We start from the raw sequence: 16941 nt of genomic DNA, 5'->3' as shown, positions 1-16941 counted from the left end.
TGCAAATTTTCTAGTATACACACTGATAAAGTTCAGGGGTGACTTTGTTTACTTTCTGTCTTCTTCTCTCACATTAAGATCACTGTTAAACTATTTGGTGCCTTTGTTTATCAGCTCTCTTATGTAATTTTGACAATTCTATTCTAAACAGAAAAAAAGACGTTGAATGCTTAATCTTTGCATGCACATTCATGATTTACATTCTCTAATACTTGCGCAGGAGTTTAATATGTCGTCATAATGATATAAGCACTCAGCACATCATTTTGATCTGGGGTCAAGGCTGAATATAGTGAAATGGTTCAGTGTTTAAAAGTAAAGGTCAGCAATTGAAGTATAATACTTCAAATATTCATACCACCGGTAAGGTAAATAACACAATTCCATATACCGAGAAGAGGTCCATGTCCACTCAAGGTCACTCAATTGGCTGGCATTTGCCTAATAACCAAATGCAAGGACAGTACGTAAAAATATCTGGGTTAATATGATAGGTCCTGATATTCAAATTTGTATTGTTATTAAGTAATGACGGATTTGATAGGCAGAGGATCAGCATAAAATAAGCATACGTGAAAGATTTTGGTAAGAATGCTTTCTATGAAACAGATAAATCCATTTAAAGATTTTCTTTATTATAGTAATAATGACTCTATTGAACAATGGATCCTTTGTGCAAAATGTAAACGGCTTTTATGCCTTAATGCTTTTTCTGTTTTAGCTGCTTTTGAAAAATCGTTGATTTTGTTTTTAATTATTATTATTGTGCCTAAATTTGACGTCAAATCAACATAGTCTTTCAATCATAATGTTTGCCAAATTCAATCAAATTCTATTTAAAATTCTAAGAAGTTGCTTAAATGTTTTCTATTCTTTGGTTACATCCTGTCAAACTGTTTCTTTAAGAGGTGAGTTAATAGTATATTGCCCTTTTTTATCGAGTGTCTTTTATCGTTCCTTCGACGTCTGTCGAACATCATTGTTTTTCAGATTTAGAAAATAAGCGGCACCAAATGGAAATAAAGTTAGCAGACTATTCTGGAAAAATATTTAAAGTTTCTACAAATAATGTCAATTCTACATTATGTATGGCATCCGTTACTAAACATAAAAAAGCTGAACAGAATATGACAAATGTCTGATAGAAAGCACATTAGAATTAAGACCTTTCAGGTTTGTACAAATGATTCCAATTATCGTTTTTAGTTAAAGATGTGAAATATCAGATTTAAACATGATTTCTTTCTTACACATGAGCCTATATTTCATGTTAGTTTGCAATATGGTTGCTTAACGTTGCATTTATTGAGACTTAATACAAACAAAACCTGAATGCATAGCTATAATTCTAATAAGTTTAATTGAAGCTTTGTTTACCCTAACTCGGAATAGAACAGTTAATGGTTGGTTCTTTGTCATTTGTTTCAGTGCTTGACATAGTAACTGGAGTAAGGCTTATTCTCTCTTTACAGGAAGATTAAACTTGTACATATCTAGTCCAGTTGCTGTCAGAAGAAGTTTCCTGTGTTCACTGAATGTGACAAAGTGAACTATGTGATGGGGTATCTGGTCTAGTCAGATGAGTGGAATATGCAACAATTTTAGCTTCAAAAGCATTACATTCTAAACTTAGAAAATAGTCGACAGTTTAATATATGTCCTTACACTTAGTCATCAACGTACTAATCAGTTTAGGACACACTTTATATTCCAAAGTGTGTATGTCAGTATTAAGGCACGTAATATTTATGCAGGTTTGTATTTCGAAAACGTACTATTGTTTTCAAAACTTCTCGTGTTTAACCTATCGTGCATACTGTATCCATAAATATTTATTAAGAAGTTAGAAGAACCGTCTTAAACCATCTCATGTGTATCTTAACTGTGCGTAGTTATTGTCAACAATTTGATTTGTTCTCTTTGTTGAAATCTATGGTATTAAAGAATATACCAACATACAAATACATTTGGTCTTTTCAAGTGAACTAATAATTCGGATTAATAAATGTATTCAATCTAGATGAAATATACAAAGAAAGGAGCAGCAGAGAGGATGAACAGACCACTTGCCGGAAGGTCCATTTATGAAAAATAAAACTTCCTACGAAAAATGAAAATATAAGGTCAATGACGTCAAATCGAAGCCTAGGTCTTGAACTAAAACCGAGATTTTCTTTAATTGGGTTAGTTTATTTTGTTTTTCAAAGTTTGTATATGTTATGTGTACCCACTGTGACACTTATTTGTGGTCGCACGCTCTCTGCTGCTGTAATGAGTAATTAAATAGTTAATAACATAAAATAATAATGTGTGATTGTACGCCGAAACTGGATTCTCGCATGGCTAGATTGGACCAAGAGCGACTAGAAATAATTAGGAAATATCTCCCTGTCCGTTATTCGTCAAGTAAGAATGAAGCAAAAGGAGCAACTGAAAGTGGTGTTGTTACTCGAGGAAGTGGTCTTATTACTCCATGTCTCAGCAATGTCCTTGCTGATGTTGATGGACTAAAAATTCTGATTGGCGGAAGACAATCTGGTAATAATTTCCCATAAATCTTTAATGAAGCGTCTGATATTTGCCAACGACTATTTACATGAGGTATCATGGACATTAATGTTAATCGGTCTCTCATTGATGAAATCGCTGACGATTATCACAGTGCTTGAGGGTATGTAATTAGATCAGTGACAATAAAATGAGATGATCATACATAATGCTCAACGTAGACCTGTAATGGTCAGCATAATAAATTAGCGATTACCTACGCACAAAGTTACATATGGAGTTGGACTCGGTGATGTTGTTCAGGGTCTATGCCGAAGGATTGACCCAAAAGCAATACGAATTGTAAAGCAACTGGGAATGAAAGTTATTGACGCTGTTCGCGAAAAAGGTATTGGTGCTGTTGGTGATGTACAGGTAAAGATTTCTCACCAATGAAAGATATATTAGCACGATTAATGCGATGAAATCCAAAATCAGTAAAATTGCTCAGCACCAAAATTATGCCCTCAAATTTCAGTAAAATAATCCGTCAAGCTACAAGTCAAAAACAAGCCCAGTTAGCTGGCGCACCACTATCAAAAAAATAAACAAATATGACTGCTGGTCTGATAGCAGGAAATGGTATTTCCCGACGTGGTATTCTTGTTAAACGATAATAATTATAATAAAATGTTCAAACGTATTTCTGATCCAGCATTTGACATGGATGCACTAGTTCTCAAAATTGAATATGTGCGTGATTATCAGTATTATTCTTACGAAGCACGACAAGCATATTAACTTGACCGAATCGAACGACAAGTTTAGGATACAAGCAGATATTCCTTGCCCGCCGAGGGATTCATTGAAATTTATGGTATACTGGTAAATGAAAATAATCTATATGGCGATGTGCAGGTTGGGTTTATTAATAACGGAATTATGGCATTATTTAACAGTGCACGATATATTATTCATGGTCGGGAAATTGAGGTTTGTCATAATGATGTTGATGTTTATACGACTATATTGGGGTTATCCCAATATTGCGATGATTATTCTCCTTATGCTGGTCTGTCAATGATGTTTGCAAAAGATACTGTTGATTCCGCTGATGGCAGATCTTATACTTTTTCGGCGCCCCAAAAATGTTACTGGTACGTCTGACGACGCTGATGTTGAAAGTTTACTCTACGTAAATGCAAATTTTAATCTGGGATTCGCAGCACGTAATAAATCAAATTGATGCTCAAGGAAGATTTAGTTGTGCAATATCACTGTCATATATCTTTGGTTTCTGCAGAAATGTTAGAAATGTTATATTTGGGAAAAACATACAGTTGTTCTCGTTTGAAAATCCACCGACGCCGATGCTATCTGGCACGATAAAGGGGTTGATTCAGCGGGAACTGAGACACTTCGTGGAAATGTGACACTGGCATAACTTTCGTTGTGGATGCCAGTAATGTCACCATCACATGCTGAAGAACAACGGTTGCATTCTTTTATAGACAGCGGCGGTAAATCAACGCTGTCATGGATGACGATGAATACATACTCGATCACGAGCACAACTGTTGGCGCATTTGCATGGCAGATTGCATCACAACTGGAAGCTTCAGCACCACGACATATAATTATAGCTTTTCAAGATATCCGACCACATAATTCGCAAATACAAAATCATATGGCATTTGATAAGCTTGGGGTTAATGAAGTTTCTTCAAGAATAAATGGACATCAAGAAACGTCGGAAGAAGTGTTGCTGGATTTGAAAATAATTACGTTTCACGTGCTTACTATCGTTTAATGACATTTATGAGGCGTGATCAGAATGTTGATTCTGGTTTGCAAATCATCTGACGGGATTCTTCGACGTTGTATCCGATCTGCAACTTCTCGCTGGAACATCAAGATTTGTCTAGACAGTCAGTCGCTGACGTACATCTCGAATCAGTGCACTACCTGCTGCTGTTACTGATTATAAAGCAATTGCTGACATACTTTCATATAAAGTGATGTTACTTGAAGGTTTTGGGGGACGAATGATAGTCATTGATGACCCAGTTAAAGACATGTAATTAAATTGCTCATTATATTATAATGTCATATCATCATTATAGTTTCAGTTTGACTTCTAGTAAAACTGAAAAGCTACAATCAGCATCAAAAATAAATTGTGGACTAAAAATATCACTTAAAAATGAACAAATCACAAATGGTTCAAATAAACTATCATTGTCAAAACGTCAGCTTAGGCACTTCAATGAGGCCAAACAATCAAAGACGGCGCAAATCTAAATTTTTCTGCGTGTGCCATAAAAGATAAAGTTAAACTCGGCGATATATTTCGACTTCTTGCAGCTATTCTATTCGTTAAACGCAAATTGTCTTCTCCGTATGTCCAATTTCGAATTACTTGATATTGCTAAAAATTAAATATAAAAAACTTCAGAGGTGTTTTTATGCGTAACCAATTACCAAAACAACCACACAATGTTGAAACAGGTATCATTAATCTCGATAAAAGTTCCCGCCCTGGTACTCATTGGGTTGCATACGCGATTGATCCACGTGGAATTATTTATTTCGATTCGTATGGGTTGGCACCACCAAAAGAATTTTAATACTAAGCCAGTAAAGTAAGAAGTACCGATCTTCAAAATATTCCATTATCGTATTCAACACAGACAATAACCGATCCGCCAATATGTGGCCGTGAAGTAATTGCTGTATTCGACCCTGTATCTTTATCAACAATACCATCTCCAAAACTCGTGCACGATTATACAAGTAGTCGGTCCGTCGTGTTAAAGAGATCTTAAAGTATAAAGGTAGATATTTATGGAAGATCTTCTTCACAAAAAGGAAACACTAGCGGAAAAACCCATTAAAATATGAATAAACAGATTAGTGCTAAAATATCTGAATTATTAAATCTTACAAAAGTAGATTCAAACGAAGTGATTGGATTTCAAGAGAAGCAATGAAAATTAAAAACAACTAATCTTTCATTACAAGATATTATTGTTAGAATTAATGGAGTAACTGAAAATAGCATAGCTGTGTTTGATAGTAATGGAAAAATTAAGCCTGGTGTTATTATGTCAACGATATCAGATAATATTCATGGTCGAGTAAAAATTCCTATGATACAATGACTGGTTCTCTCAATATGTCTAATACTAAAGTTACATGAATCAGACAATGACGCTGTAACGAGGAAATACATCGATAATAAAAACCTCCCAATGATGAATTCGATAGTTTCATTTAATGATGCAATAACCACATTCAAATCTGATTATAATACTCATGTGAACAAATTTTCGAATTCTGGCAAAAGAAAAAATGGATTGGTTGATAATTTCCTTTGATATCCAGCATTTATTGGTATTAAACTCTCCGAAATAGCAAACATCACCGATTGTGTAATATATACAATAGTGTCTGTGTAAGAAATATGGCCACCACTTAATAAATCTATACAACATCGCGCTGAGGTTACCGGTATATCTAAATTCTTAGTACTCGGCGTTACAACATTTACGGTATCCACCACAATACCACGGAGTTATCCCCTGAATCCGCCAGGTGGATATATGTTCATGATGTTGGAGCAAACCGACGAGGAAACATTTGTAGTGGAATCCGAAGGAAAAAAACTCGGCTTTATTTACTATTGGTGTCTTGAATTAGTAGCTAATTTCCCACCTACTTAAAATATACCGAGCCTTCCGATCAATGTTTCACGTGATGTTGCAGCACAACATTTTATATACAATGAAGTATGTATGTGGCAAACCAAACTGAAAAATATCGTTGACGAATATACAGTAAAAGTAAAAATATATAGCATGACGTGTAGGTATTGTTGACAAAATTGTGCATTCGGCGTCTGCTTTTATCTCGACATCCGGTGTATTATATCAACAATAACAATGACATCACTAGCAGTTGTAGCAATTTATGTTTCAGCTGCAACAACAATTGCTGTTATTCCTAATATCATGGCAAAAATATGTACGTGCACAAATACAAAATTAACTGAGTATATAATATAGTTGCATACAGCGCCGCGAGCGTACACCAAATTATTTTCGTTGATATCACCAGGTCTTGATGATGGAATAATATCAGATACTGAGTTCACATAAATTATTAAGATTTACGACGAATCAATGACTATCAGAATTTACTTCGGTTTAAGAAAATCGGGATTTAACATCCTAATTTAAAATCATGGATTTAACAACAACGTCGTCACAGAACGAATTATTGCAACAGATCGTCGCTAAGACAACTCCGTCAAGAACCACTATGATATCATCAAGCTCAAACAATATTGAGTTCAGCGTCAAGTTTCCAATTGCAATTCCATAAAAGAAATTGCATTAACACAATTGCGAGTATATTATATTTGGCCAAATATTCGAGCACAATCAATCGGCGGACTACCAGCAAATAATTCATTCATATTTGCAAATACAAAAATAAACCAGATGGAATTCAAGATTGGCAAAGTGTCGGCGTACCCACAGGTACAAACAGGTTGAAGAAATCAACGATGAATTACAACGCGAATTAAATCTATGATATGGAAAGAATCTAAAATAGATATTACTGCTCACGAACCATCATTATCAGCTGAAATATAAATAAATTAGCTACAGTATCCTGTAGATGTATATCAGTCATCGATTTGATGGCTAGAAATCTCGCCAATATAGCAAGGACCGTTAGAAACAAAACGAGACGAATTGTCTACTAATGAATTTATATATATATATATATATATATATATATATATATATATATATATATATATATATATATATAAATGTTACAGAATATCGTGAAGGGTATCCATGGAGTAAACATATTGATCTTCCTAAAATGCATGACATAGATTATATCCCATAGACAGATTTATTCCCCTTGACACTGTCAGCGATTGTATCAGGAAGTTGTCAATTGACTTTGTCATTGAATTTGAAATTCTCTTTATATAGCAGATTTATACTCTGAAGTAAGATACATTTGTTTGTATTTCTTTGAAAATGCCGATTTGATTATATTATTTGCAACACGATGTGGAATAAATAACCCCAAAAAGTAATTTATTTATATGCGAATATTATTATAAAATACAGGCAATATGACTCTTTAACCGCTCTTAGTATCCTTGGCAGAGTTATTCCCTTTACTTTCCTATATGCTATGCAGTAATGCTATTTTTTGTTTATATTTCTTCGAAACGCCGATCTGGTAATATCATCTGCGCTATATTGTACAGAACGCATTGAAATATTTTCCAGCTGCATTCATTGATTGAATGATTATTTCTTCACTAGTCTCTACATCCACAGATTTAGCCTCTCTCCTTACAATTATTATTTACATACCAGATTCACCTAATTTTCAATTTGCAATTCTGACTTTTTGTAACAGCTCGTAAATTACCCAAGGAATTATCGAGTTTCATGATGTTGATATGATCAATCACTAAACCATATTCAATTAGTCCACGAAAACTCTCGATGACAAATTTATGACAGATATATCTCTTTTTTCAACAGAAAATCTGAGATAACCATTAATTTCAACATTACCGATTGGTCTTTTTAGTCGACAATTCTTCATGAAACCATTAGGAGATACTTCAGAATTTGCGATAATGGGACGTTTTACAAACTCGTTTTCCTCCATTTTAGATAATAGTATAATTTGTCTAAATCATTATTTTGAACATCTGACGATATAATCTCCTTCTTTTTTTATAACCTTATCATTGTCGGTGTTATTTGTTTATCATAATAACATTTCATCTCTATACTACCACATTGCACACAAAACTGCGCTTCTCCTCTAACCCCAACACCACACTTTAAACATGGTTTTGGTCCATAACTCCCACTTCGTACACTTTGGAAGTGAAATCCACAGAATTCATGTAAGCAGGCTTTGTTACAGAGTGTTGTAAAACCAAGCATTAGCCAAGTACACTCATTGACGGTTTAAATCATTGCATATATATATATATATATATATATATATATATATATATATATATATATATATATATATATATATATATATATATATATATATATATATATATATATATATTTAAAAGTATGCATGACTCCAACAGAGAAGTTCGCGATGATGGTGCGTGTTATGTGTGGTCAACATTCAGAATTTTGTGAAACATCGAAGGTGTTATTGATTCTACAACTAATGACCAATGGGCAGCGACGATTTTTAATTATCTAGACAATCAAAGAGCAAAATTTATTGAAGATGAAGACACCGTGAACGACGATACTTGGATTATCCGTGACAAACGTGACCTGTCCGTGTTCACACTGGAAATACTGTTCCGTTAAGCAAAAATTCCAAACCAGGAATGTTAAATGGTATTGACGAAACGTATTATGATCGAGAGTACCTATGACCACTAACCGAGCAATAATGATCTCTAACCAATGAAATTTTCGAAAATAAATTGTGTAACCGAGCGAATTACAGGACATTTCACAAATGCGATACGTGGAAATAAAATAGCAGAAATAAAAAAACAGATCTACGATGCGAAAAAACAAATATGTGGGCAGAAACAGATAAAGATGATGAGCGACAATCAAAGGCGTCGCTGAACTGGAAAAGAAACTAAGAATCCCTATAACAATAAATATTATAACCGAAGAGATTTTGTACGAACCGAAATATAAACAGAAAGGAGCTTCGATAACTATTATTGATCATAATCCGCATGATGGGATATCTGCGGTGACAATATTTCCACGAAATCGAACTGTTAAGTTCTATAACGGTGATATGTTTGATTTTATCAGAAATGTCATAAAAAACTATCCTATATCCCTGTGGCAGTTACAAAGTTTCGATGATGGAAAATATACTCAATTTATACGGCCTAATGGAGATATTTATCGTACAGATTCTGTCTAAAAAGAAATGAAAATTATTGCTGAAATATACCCATGACGACACTGAACAATCACTGAGTAATTGTTTTACCGTTCCGTCGGTTGCTGCTCATTTTGCTCAGAAAGACAATACATGGAAACCAACACGGTTGAAATTTCTTGAAGAAATACAATACAGTTGTGTGGAATACGAACACGGTTGATCGTGGAATAACAAATACGATTATACAGATCATGTCTCGGTTGATATGGTTGCATGTTACTCGGGAACTTTTCTTGGAATGGGAGAAAGTTCGAAACATTTTAACAGATTTGAATATCCAACACATGAGATGACCAAATTATCGATAAACGGATCATTACCAGATTTTGACCTGAATGGATTTGCTTGCATCGAGTCATTTAAGGTTGCCAAGCTCTTGACATGATTTGTTATGTATTGCTTGGCAATTACTTCCCAGAGAAAATGTGGGCACCAATAATTTTATTAAGATTTAAGCTCCATTCAAAATATTATTACCGATGGCTGTAAGTGAAGCAATTATATCATATAGTCCGCAGAAACAAGTTTGGTTACCACAGCAAAATAAATATTCTGATGATGATATGACTAATTTTGAGTTTAAAATCGAAAAAGATCTTGGCAGAAAAATAATTGTTAAATTGACCAAAGGAGGATCATATGATCATGAATGACATTGTACAATATTAATTAACAATGATGCTGAACTAGATTTTATAATTGCTGACACAACTAAGAAAAATACGTTTATAAGTCGAGAAACAGTTTTCTTGCCAAATGGAACTAAATGAGTTATATTTGTAGTGAGTCACCGCAGTATGCTCATTTAAGATCTTCGATCTTAGCGTACGTTTTGATAAATTTATTCTCGATGGTGAACAGATTTTATAAATTTGCCGTTAGAGTCGCCACAGGTTCATTTTATATCAATAAAAAATACAGGATTTCTCGAACAACTGCATATAGGCACTCATGCATCATGGGGCAAATGGAAAATAAAACAAGAAAATATACTTAGTTATTCTGAATCTGCAGACATTCAAATCAAAAATATTTAGTACACAAATAATAAAATATCAATATTATCGACAGCACTATCTGTATATATTCCTGTGGCCAGACATAAGACTGTTTATCTCAACAGACCAGGAGTTCTTGTAAAACAACACCTGCTATCGAATTACGTCATCAGAGTTCTTTAAACTATGTTGATTTGATTGTTTTCACACCTACACTCAAACTCGCCAGAGAAATGAACGAACTTATACTTATCACAGCTTCGGTCAATGGAAGGGAGAAAAATCGACTCCTGAACGAATGGGTGAGAAAGGATTATTATTTGGGATAACATATGTACATTACCGCTAGAAGAAACTAAACACATTTCTTGATTGGCTATTGTTGAAGAATAATGCTGTGATAATGTGTGGCGATCATGGTTAACCACTACCTTTTGTTGGATTGTCTTCACACTAATGACTACAAAAGTTTGTTGATTATTATGAAGAAATTATCCCGAATTAAAGAGTTTAGGAAATTAATCAGACTACAACCAAATAAAATTCAATGTGAAATAATCCGTGAGATAATTTCAGAATCTTCTATAAGCGAAAGTGGAGGCCAGATGATTTGATAGTTGCAAGTAGAAGATAGTTCATGACACAATTCAACAACAATTATTTCTGTTACATAAAGAAAAGTGTTCAAATCTACATGTACGATTGTGTTATTGACTAGCAGATACTTGACGGCAAAATATTGACGTTGAAATTCCAGGTTCCTTGCCATCAAGGAAACACAATCTTGTGTTAAATGATATTGTTTTAGTTCATTTCAGTGTTGATGACAGCGCATTAGCAAAGGACAAAAACTCCATGGACGTAAGGATATGCTATAACGATTCGTTCATTACAAGGATTAACTATTTAGGATACTAATATTTGGATTGTTGATGGTCGTGCAGAGGGGTCAAATTTAATTTATTTCGCAGTGTCTTGAGTTAGAAGATATCGCAGCGGAGGGTTATCACTTTTACAGAAAATAATAATCAATTTCAGGAAACCATTGCTGGCTTTTGCAATGATATAGTAAGAAAAAAATTAGTTATAAACAGTGTGGCAAAAAAGCGCAGTTCTAATCTCGATGCTAAATTTATCATGATATAAAAACAACATAATAATCATTGTGTGAGCTGTAATGTTGTGGCAGTATTCAAAAAAGTATTCAAGAAAGTTTACCGTAGATAGAATTAATAGTAGTCTTGGTCACACACGCGGAAATGTGATGCTGACCTGTCCCGAATGTAATCGTGAATGCGGTGGTAATTGTATGTCTTCAGGAATTACTTGAAATTGTTCACGTACAATTCCACATTGAGGTGCAGTTGAATCTAATCTGTAAATTGCAGGTCTTCCGGTGGATCTTACCACACTGTAAATGTTTTGTGTCTTAATACTCCAAATAGGATCAGTCGCCCTTTTCTACCACCTTCAAGTTCACCAGGTTCATGCAAATATCTTATAGTCACATTACCTAGTATTGGTTGTTTTGAAAAGTTATGTCGTTGTATTGGTGCATTTTCTTGTAATTGCATTAAGGAGTTTCAGATAAATTGCACGGGTAATTTCATTATTTAACGCAGCTATAACACCTGGTAGTCTTGCATCCTATTCACGATATCTCTTGACTTTCAGAATTATTTCCTTTGCATACTGATATCCAAATAACCGGTCAGCAAGGGTTCGATTAGATCGATCAACAATTTCCTGATCGCTATGAATTGCGGTATGTCCTCGTCTGATTTAGACGTTATGTTGTTTCATCAGAGATGATACTGCACAAAAACATTCGGTGCCAGGATCAATCGGTAGCAATTGTGGCCATCGGGAAACCACTTTGTGGTCAGGATCCTCGTCAATAAAGTCGTTCAAAAGCAAATACAACTTTATCTGCTGTTTCAGCTGTTACTGGTTCTGCTTCTTTATATTTTCATTCAAGTCAACGACAGTTAACGCTTATTTGTATGCGCGTGATTAACGTCTTTCAACTTTGATGGCATCGTGATGCAAAAACAAAATATCTGCTTGATGAACTTCATTAGGATTGCTGACATCAAAATATGCATACTGAATTTGTGTAGGTTGTGGTATATATATTTGCCTGTCGTGCTTACCACTTTGCAGCAACATAACGTGTGACATTTGCTGCAGCAGCAAGTTTACTAATCGCTGCTCGACTTTTACAATATCCTCTTGGGCTATAATAAATCGGTTCCGTTATAATAATAATCGGTTTAATAGTCAATTACCAGCCCCTAATACTAATTTGCGTTTCATCGCAGATTTTACAAGGAAGCTGGCAATATTTTCTCTGAGAGATTTATTTTTTTATGGAATTTAACGAGTGAATCAACTTCACATCTACAATATGTCGTTGTTGTAAATCCTTATTTTTATACTCTACGTCATGAAGCTGACATGCTTGATCAATCGCATTTATTGGATACTCTCATGGTATTGGTTGATCTTGTTTATTAAGTTGGATATGAAATCGAGTACCAGGACCGCAATAATTACATCCAGGAAGATGTTTTTCTCCTGGGTATTTAGCCAATGGATCTCCTGGTAATTTTTATAATCAAGCGGAGATATCACCACGTGTCTTCAGAGACTAAATAAATTTATATCTTTTGGATTACATTTTACGCATTTACCTGTAAGTGCAAGCTTTTTACGTTTTGTTATTATTGTTGTTAATCCACTTGTAGGGGTGGATGCTCTGCATCGAGCACAATATAAATTCATATTATTTATTATATTTGCACACCATGGATGTCATTGATTTTTCAGCAATAGGAAAGCATGAGCCAGCAAAACATATTTCAGCATTACCGAATTCATCAGAATGATAATAATTGGTCAATCCCGATCGGGTAAAACACAATTATTACTCAGTCTGATAATGAGGTGGCTCAAGTGGGATACATTATATTTAGGGGATCCATCCGTTGATGATCAGATAATCTACCAGATGCTCAAAGATTTTAATAAAAATGAAAACATTGTTGAACGAGGATGGTAATGATATTATTGATTTTATCAACAAAATTAGTAAATCCCCATCTGTAGATGACCTCGAGGGATTTATAAATAATCTCGTAGTATACGATGATGTAATGTTGAACAAACTATCAAATCCAGCTCGGATATTTTCTCGAGGAAGACATACAAATACTGATGTTATATATGTTACTCAGCAATATAGACAAATACCTAAAGTGGTCAGACATGATTGTAATATTTGGATGTGTTTAATGGAGTCGATACACCTATTCGGAGGAATATTCATCAGACGTGGTGTTTAGGAGATATTGACATGATTAAGTTCAAAAACGTCTTTTCAAAAGCACAATCTACCCCATACGGATTTATAGCTATAAATTTGCATGTTCCTCGATCGTGGTATCGTATAGGTCTTGATAAAATCTTAGGTTGAGAGATTTATATAATAATGATTTAATTACTCACACACTACATCAGCAGAGAGGGTGCAATCACAAATAAGCGTCACAGTGGGTACACACAATATATACAAATTTTGAAAAACAAAATAAACTAACCCAATTAGAGAAATTTAGGTTTTTGTCAGAGGTTTCGATTTGACGTTATTGACCTTATATTTTCCTTTTTGTAGAATGTTCCATTTTTCCTAAATGGACCTTCAAGCAAGTGGTATGTTCACCCTCTCTGCTATTAAATTTAGGTGAGAATAGCAGCGAGTGCTTGTATTTGTACCTTACATTGGTTATATACTGCGCAAAGTGATACCATTTAGAGAGCTGCATTATGGGATAATGTGTACCTTCGTGTGCTTGGGAAAACCACACTGTAGTCCATATAACCAAACCCTGCATTTATAAACTCGGTGGAACTTCAGTCACGACATTAACTGAAGCAATTACTCATATTTGTTTTTGATTTTGTCCTGATTTTTTAACACCAGTAAAGATTGCCGTTGGCATTGAACAGAATGCAGCGATACAGTATACATAGAAAATACAAAGTTTATTACGTTCTGCCTTTTCTCATTTGCACCGTGTGGAAACGTCGATTGGTGTGATTCGACCGGCACAGAAAATGGTCTTTGCACTAATAATTCTGGCTATTTCATTACAATTTAATTATTTCCATAAAAAGCAACATAACATGTTCTCTGTTTTAATATGTTGTGCCTATGTTAGTGGCAGAATACGCAAGATAGTCTTGGTAAATCTGAATTTAGATACAATGATGAAAAAGAAATTGTGGAAAAATAATGGATAAATGTATGAAAATTCAATTGAATAGCGATGCTAGTAATATTATATAATCGTCTGAGAATTAATTTATAAGGTCAATTTGTCATAAAACTGAGCTAAGGATTCTGGTATATTGAGCCAATTTTGTTAATCTATCTTTCATCATATAAAATATATATTTATGGTCAGTAGACCCTTTTAGAAAGAATATTGAAAGAGTGTGCCCTCTGCTTTTGTGTAGAGATTTAAAATATGGACTTTGAACTACGAAGAAAACTCGTTTTTAATACGAACATAAAATGATAAATTACCCATGACGTCGTGATCTAAGATTTGTTTGGGAACGCATCAACACCAAACCGCCAACCGTAACTGGCTAAGCCCCACATAGCTGTTTTGCATCCAAATTTTGAATTTAAAATAAATTTCAACGCAAAAGAAAAAAATGGAATTTTACAAAATGGCATGCTTAACATCTGAAGCGTATGGAACTAGAAATAAACAAATTTCCCGCACAATTATATTTTTGTGTCTGCGTCATTGATACAAATTCCAGATATCCAGGAGAGTCGTTGAATATAATCATACATGGAGCTATTACGAGAAAGGATTCTGCATAATATTATACCTGTACATGCAACGGTGTCAGATAAAATGAGCCAGATGCAAAGACAACGTCTGCGCCTGCGCAAACAATAACACTGTTCGAAACGTGATAACTATTGTTACGACTCTATTGTCTTAAAACAGGCGATAGGGAAGAGAAAAATCAACAAGCTTAGTTTAACTGAAAACATTAGTTCATTTACCAACAATACAAAGTAAAAGAATAAAAATAACTTACAGTATGATGAATGAATTCCAAAAATTTCATATCTTATATCGATTCCCATAGTTTCGAAGTATTCCGAATGAGTTTCAAAGGTATTCCTAAGGATAGGCAGTAATGCACTGATGTGTCAAAAGTATAGAAGAAATCACTATATCATAATCCCAAAAGGTCCTTAAATGAATTCACATTAATCCGGTGACAGCTATAAATCCAAATATATTTGAATGAATTCGCAGTACTTTTGAAAAGCGATTAATTCGAATATATTTTAAATAAATGCTGGAGCACTACATCCATCCATCCATCCATCCATCCATCCATCCATCCATACATACATACAAAGTTTTCCTTTCTTTCTACTACTTTCATAAAGCATATTATTAATTATGCATATAAAGCGCGCCAAGAGTAGCCGAGTGGCCGAGTGGTCTAAAGCACTCACCGTTACGGATCACTGCCATTTCAACTGTGGTTATGTGAGAAATCTTGCCAGTAGCTTCTCGTGGGTCGGTGGTTCTTTCCGGGGTTTTTCCGGGTTCTTCCTCCACCATTAATACTGTATAGCATATCTTGTGCTGAAAAATGGCGTTAAACCCTACAACAACAACAACAACAACAACAATGCATATAAAGCAAAGTTGTCTGCCCTTTTAAATGGTTATTTACTCGAAACTTTGATATGAAATGTTTTGGATGCTACTAATGAATCCAAACACATTCTTTTTTGGTTGTACTCCTGGAAACATTGAAAACTTCACGTGGGCAGAACAATGATTTATATGACTGAGTTGTGAATAAATGCTTGGACTTGGACTTCGAAGGAATAATGATTCTTTGGCCTGCACACAAATGGAATTACACTCATTTTTCATGTGGAAATGCTATTTATAAATTGTGCAAGATCAAAATGGCAGATGGAACAATATCAACTGTTAGTAAATTACATGTCAAAACTATTGGATCATACACAAATACATAATTATACGATTAAGCAAAAAATGTAAGGCATTGTCTGGAACCGTGGATGCATTTGCATGTAAATAAATCGTTACTTAATGAATGAATATGCAAGCACACGAATAATTTATTCTAGTTAAAATTGTAAAAGGGCCATTTTTAACCTTATCATTCCTTGTCATTTAAAACACTTTCTGTTTTGTATTTTCACACGATGTATAAAAAAGCACCTCCTTGCAAATGACTTCATTGCTTAAAACATGAACAAAATTAATCGCTGTATAATTTAATGAAACTGTTCCATCACCTTCATTTGTTTTCCAGGTTTACAAAAGAAGGACTACAGTCCTTTTTGTTTTAAGATACATCAGTATTTTGAGGTCATATCGTGCCGTGG

This window comes from Sinohyriopsis cumingii, chromosome 5, assembly GCF_028554795.1.
Source record: "Sinohyriopsis cumingii isolate HCF-2022 chromosome 5, ASM2855479v2, whole genome shotgun sequence".
Taxonomy (NCBI): domain Eukaryota; kingdom Metazoa; phylum Mollusca; class Bivalvia; order Unionida; family Unionidae; genus Sinohyriopsis; species Sinohyriopsis cumingii.
This window is presented reverse-complemented; position numbering follows the sequence as displayed.